This window comes from Gavialis gangeticus, unplaced genomic scaffold, assembly GCF_001723915.1.
Source record: "Gavialis gangeticus isolate Ggan-Ray unplaced genomic scaffold, GavGan_comp1, whole genome shotgun sequence".
Lineage (NCBI taxonomy): Eukaryota > Metazoa > Chordata > Crocodylia > Gavialidae > Gavialis > Gavialis gangeticus.
This window is the reverse complement of record NW_017729034.1, coordinates 31,710,552-31,715,824: the sequence shown is the minus strand read 5'-3', so window position 1 is coordinate 31,715,824 and position 5,273 is coordinate 31,710,552.

Sequence of the window (5,273 nt, the reverse complement as noted above, 5' to 3'; positions counted from 1 at the left end):
CCCCCCCCCCCCCCCGCTGCATTCTTTTTCTCCCATGTTCTCCATGCCTCGAGTGAAAGCTGCAAGGTCCATTGCTGCCGCCTCCTGGTCCCGAGGGCTCTCCTGATTATCAGGCTCCTGGGCCCAGACTTGCTCCCATGTGAAAGCAGCTTGCTAACTCCCAAGTTTCCTAGGCTGCTTGGTGGCTCCCTGCTGAGCTGCAGGTTCATGCTGGGAGCAACAGTGGTGCTGTTGGCACAGACCTGGCCTTGGCTGTCTGGTGCTTGTCACTTGAGCCAGCTAGTGTAGGTGGACCCAGTGACAGCTGTCATAGTGAGAGCAGCTTCCACTCACTGCTTCACCTGGGGGTGTGTGGCTCCCCTGCAAGAGCTGTGCTTAAAGCCACCTAGTTGCTGGAGCAGGTAGAGAAGGCCAGTGTCGGGCAAAGCTCATCTCCCTTCTGCCTTTGATCACAGGAGACTGGCAGCAAAGTGGGGAGGGGGTGAAGAGGGGCAAAGGGAGTGCCTCTGACCTCCAGCTGCTCCCTGCTCATCCTGCAGTGCCATCTCTTGAATGCGACTGGGCAAGAGCAGAGCACGGAGCCAGGAGTGGAAGAGCAGCCTGCTCCCAGGCCCCTCACGTGGGACAGCATGCGTTGCCCTTGGCACTCCGACTCATCTTGGGCAGTATTGACTCTGGGGGCCTAGAATAGCTCCCGCTCTTCAGCCCCCAACTCCAGACTGTTAATCTGCAACTAACATGTTCTCGCTCTCTTTTTTTCTGAGATTTTCAAACTGATGTATATTTTAAGACCAGAAATAAACTATTTTAAAAGTAGGCCTTGGCTGTGGTGTGCTGGGCACTCTCCATGCTGACGGCAAGCCAAGAGCTGGGGAATGTCTTGCTTACTGGCTTGCAGAGTGTCCTCTGTTCTGTTGTTGTGCAGGGGTGCTTACCCCCTTCCTGCTCTTCAAGGGGTAAAGCAACCAGGCAACTCTGCCTTCTAGGCTGCTCTCTGCTATTTCTTTCCCCAGCACCATGGAGCAGGGGGAGGGGCTGGGTCCCTTGCTGGAACCCTGCTGGGCAGGGCCAAGGGTGACTTGGCACAGAGTGTGCATCCTGATGGGGGGAAGTCTCCAGCCTGTATGTGGGGTTTTCCCTCTTGAGTTGCAGTTCTGGGGCCCTTTGTCCCTATAATTAATGATTTTATTCTGTGCTCCCTGGAGCAGCAGCAGCTGCTGCAGTTTAATCCTCCTGCCTAATCCCAGCCTTGAAACATAATCTCCCCCCTGCCTAGTTCCAACAAGGTGCAAGGGGCACTTGGTTCAGCATGTGCATCCTGCTGGGCAGGCACAGGATGAAGCACCAGGGTGCATGCTCTGGACCAAGATACCCTTGGTTCTGCCCAGCAAGAGCCCTATCCCTCCTCCCTACTCCACAGTGCTGGGGAAGAGGTGAAGCAGAAGCAGCTGGGCCCTGCTAGGAGGGAAGCATGATTCTGATTCCAGTGTGCTCAGGCTTGAGGGACTACTTGCATTCCTCTCATACGGATGGGGAAACTGAGGCAGGGTGCAGAGAAGGGGTCTGGCATGTAGTTAGGCAGTGGCAGAGCTGGGGCAAGGACCTCAGAGCCCCAGTTTGCAGGTTCGTGCTTTTGCGGAAAGGATGGAAATCAGGAGAGTCCCACCACTCCCTGGATTTACCAGTCACATGCCCCATTGGTCATCTTGGCTCATTGTGCTGCAGAGTGGACTGGCTGTACACTGCATCATTCTCCGCTGTGCAAAGCCTGTCCCTGTTGCAGTGGGGCTGTCCCTATTCACTGCTTCTGCCTGGGCACTGGGGGAAACATCCTGGGCAACTGCAGAGACTGACGCTCAGCTGCTGCTTCCCTCCCCCTGCATGCGGAGAGGGCTGCACAGTGATCTACAATCAATAGCCACATTCTGATCTCATCACATGACAGCTGGCGCTCTGGATAGAAATGAACACGTCACGGCCCTGGCCTCAGTAGGTAGGAGCCAAGAGCAGCTAGCAACTGTGTGAGCAGCTGCCAGCTCGCTCTTTGCCTGGCCCTCCTGCATGCTTCTTAGGAGCCCATCAAAGCCCCTTGTCCAGCTGCCTGCCCCCACTGGTGGGAATGCCTTTTCCCCTCATCTTAGAAAGCTGCCCTATGTGTCCCACTGGGAATGTGAGAGAGTGCCTGGTATTTGCACAGCTCCCTCTTTAGGCTTGGTTGCTTTTGTTCCCCCTTGGCCCATGATGAGGGCCCCTTGTAGCTAACCCAGGCATTTTTCTGATCTTTATCATTGCAGTATCTTAATGCCTCATGCTATAACAAGTTTATCTTCACAGAACCTCTGTAGGTTATGCTGGCGCAGTCACAATTTTGCAGACGGGACTGAAGAAAAGCTGGAGGAGGAACAGATAAAGGTATTTGGGCTCCTGAGGATGCAGACAGAGGTGCAAGTGGATTTTCTAAAGCCGTGAGGCATCCAGCTCTTAACTACATCTGATCTGCACAGGGCTGGGGAGTAGCCCAGGGAGCTGTTGTTTCATACTACTTGGGCTCTCCCTCTTCATGTGTCTTCTCTCTGCTATGGGCAGCAGACCCTTAGTTCCTAGCTGGGGACTCCTCCATTTTGCTGCTGTATTCGGTGAGAGTCCCCCTGCATGGCAAAACAAACCAGTGGTGACAGCCTGGAAGAGCTGGGTGGCTCTGGTATCTGTCAAGTAAATGGAGAGCACTTCTTTCTCACTCTCCCTTTCCTCTTGCCATACTCCAGGACACCACAGGGCCTAGATCAGTGCTTCTTAACCTTGTGGGACTCAAGGCACTCCCTCAGAAAATGTCTAGACTGCCAGCTCTGAGCTTTCATTTGTCTTCTTTGGCTACAGAAAAATAGCAGAGCAATGCTCCTATTGCAAAGAACTCAAAGCTCATAATGTGGCAGAATGGTTTTGACTCTCTGGATTCCTGTTTGAAGTCTCTGGGTTTATCTTGTGAATCACATGTAGGTGTTTGCACAGCAGTGCTAATAGTGCAGCACCCTTAAAAGGATCACAGCACCTCAGGGGGTTGTCTCATCAGGTTGAGAATTGCTGCCCTACAGCCTGTTAGATATGCACTTTTCTTCATCAGGGCAGTGGAGGCAGTAGAGCTGGGAGACTCCTACTGACCTGACATTGCTGTAGTACTGTTCCTAGCAAAGCTGGTCCTCTGTGGAGCCCATCCAGGCATGGACTCACCTATGGGAGGTAGAACTACTTATGGCCTTGTGCATCAATCTGGTGCTCTGCCATTGCAGCCAGCCACATCCTGTGATCCCTTTTAGGGTGATCAAGATCCATCATAAAAGCTCAGACTCTGATAATGTCATGGGGCAGGGACCAGTGCTTAGTTCAAACATCTTACCTTACTGCTTGTGTCCTCAGCTGAGTGGACATGAAGCTGGACCTCGGTGGCTGGAAGCCTAGCTGGCAGCTAACTGATCCCTAGTAAGATCTGTGGAGCACTACTGCCCCCACGTGGCTCTCCTACTCCTCCCCTACTTTTTGTGCTTTACTTCCTCACTTTCTTTACCCACCCTCTCCCACACAAGCTCATTTTTCATCTCATGTTTTGAAGCACAACCTGGAGCACCAGCCTCCCCTTTCCTGACTAGCTGCTGAATCTGGCAGGGGAGGAACCACCTTGCAGTCCTGGGTTCAGGTTATTCTAGCTGGGCAGGAGGCATTATGGAATAAGATGTATTTCTGAAAAACTCCTTCTGCCCCCCCTAAAGCACTTGGCTAAGAGCATCTAGGAATCCTCCCAATCAGGGGCAGATGAGCAGGACATGCTTGGTAATCTGGTGGTAGCACCAGATGACAAAGCTAATCCCTTTAACAGATTCTTTGCTTCCATTTTCTGAGCAGGGACCAGGTCATCCCCTGACCTGGGATTCCGGACGGACCCAGGGGAGGTGCAGCCAGGCCCAGGGTCAGTGAGGACCTAGTCAGGGAACTTCTGGAGGGACTAGATGTGTTCAAATTAGCAGGTCCTGACAATCTCCACCCGAGAGCGCTTAGGGAACTGGCAGAGGTCATTGCAGGACCCCTGGCACAGCTTTACAAGCACTCGTGGTGCTCTGGTGAGGTGCTTGGAAAAGGGCCAATGCAGTCCCCATTTTCAAAAAAGGGAGGAAATAGGATCCAGGAAACTATAGGCCCATTAGTCTTACCTCAGTCCTGGGGAAGTTCTTTGAGAAAATTATCCAGGAGCACATCTTCAAGGGGCCAGCAGGGGAGATTATGCTTAGGGGCAACCAACACGGGTTTATTAGAGGCAGGTCCTGTAAGGCCAACCTGGTGGCCTTCTACAACCTGGTCACAAAAGCCTTGGATGCAGGTTTTGCGGTGGACATAGTCTTTCTGGACCTTAGGAAGGCCTTCGACACTTTCTCACCCCATCCTCATTAAAAAATTAGGCGACAGTGGTGTTGCAAACTGGCTGGAGGGCCGCACCCAGAGTGGTGGTGCAGAGGTCATTTTCAACCTGGAGGGATGTGGGCACTGGGGTCCTGCAGGGCTCGTTCCTCGGGCCTGCACTATTCAACATCTTCATCGGCGACTTGGGACGAGGGAGTGAAAAGCACCTTGTTCAAGTTCACAGATGACACTAAGATGTGGGGAGAAGTGAGCACGCCAAGAGAGAGGGACAGGCTACAACTAGATCTGGACAGGTTACAGAGGTGGGTGGATGAGACTAGGATGGGTTTCAGTATGGACAAGTGCAAGGTGCTGCACCTGGGAGGAAGAACCAGCAGCATACCTACAGGCTGGGGAACTCCCTTCTCGTCAGTGCAGAGGCAGAAAAGGATCTTGGAGTCATTATTGATTCCCAGATGAACATGGGTCGGCAGTGTGGGGATGCGGTCAGGAAGGCTAACCACACCTTGTCATGCATCCACAGATGCATCACAAACAGGTCCAAGGAGGTGATCCTCCCCCACTATGCGGCACTGGTCAGGCCGCAGCTGGAGTACTGTGTCCAGTTCTGGGCGCCGCACTTCAGGAGGGATGTGGAGAGGGTCCAGAGGAGGGCCACTCGCATGATCAGGGGGCAGCAGGGCAGGCCCTATGAGAAGAGGCTACGGGACCTGAACCTGTTCAGCTTCCACAAGAGAAGGCTGAGGGGGGATCTAGTGGCCTGTTACAAACTAGTCAGTGGGGATAAGCAGGCACTGGGGAAGTCCCTGTTTCCCCTGAGCACTGCCACGAGTGACCAGGAATAACGGTCACAAGCTGGCAGA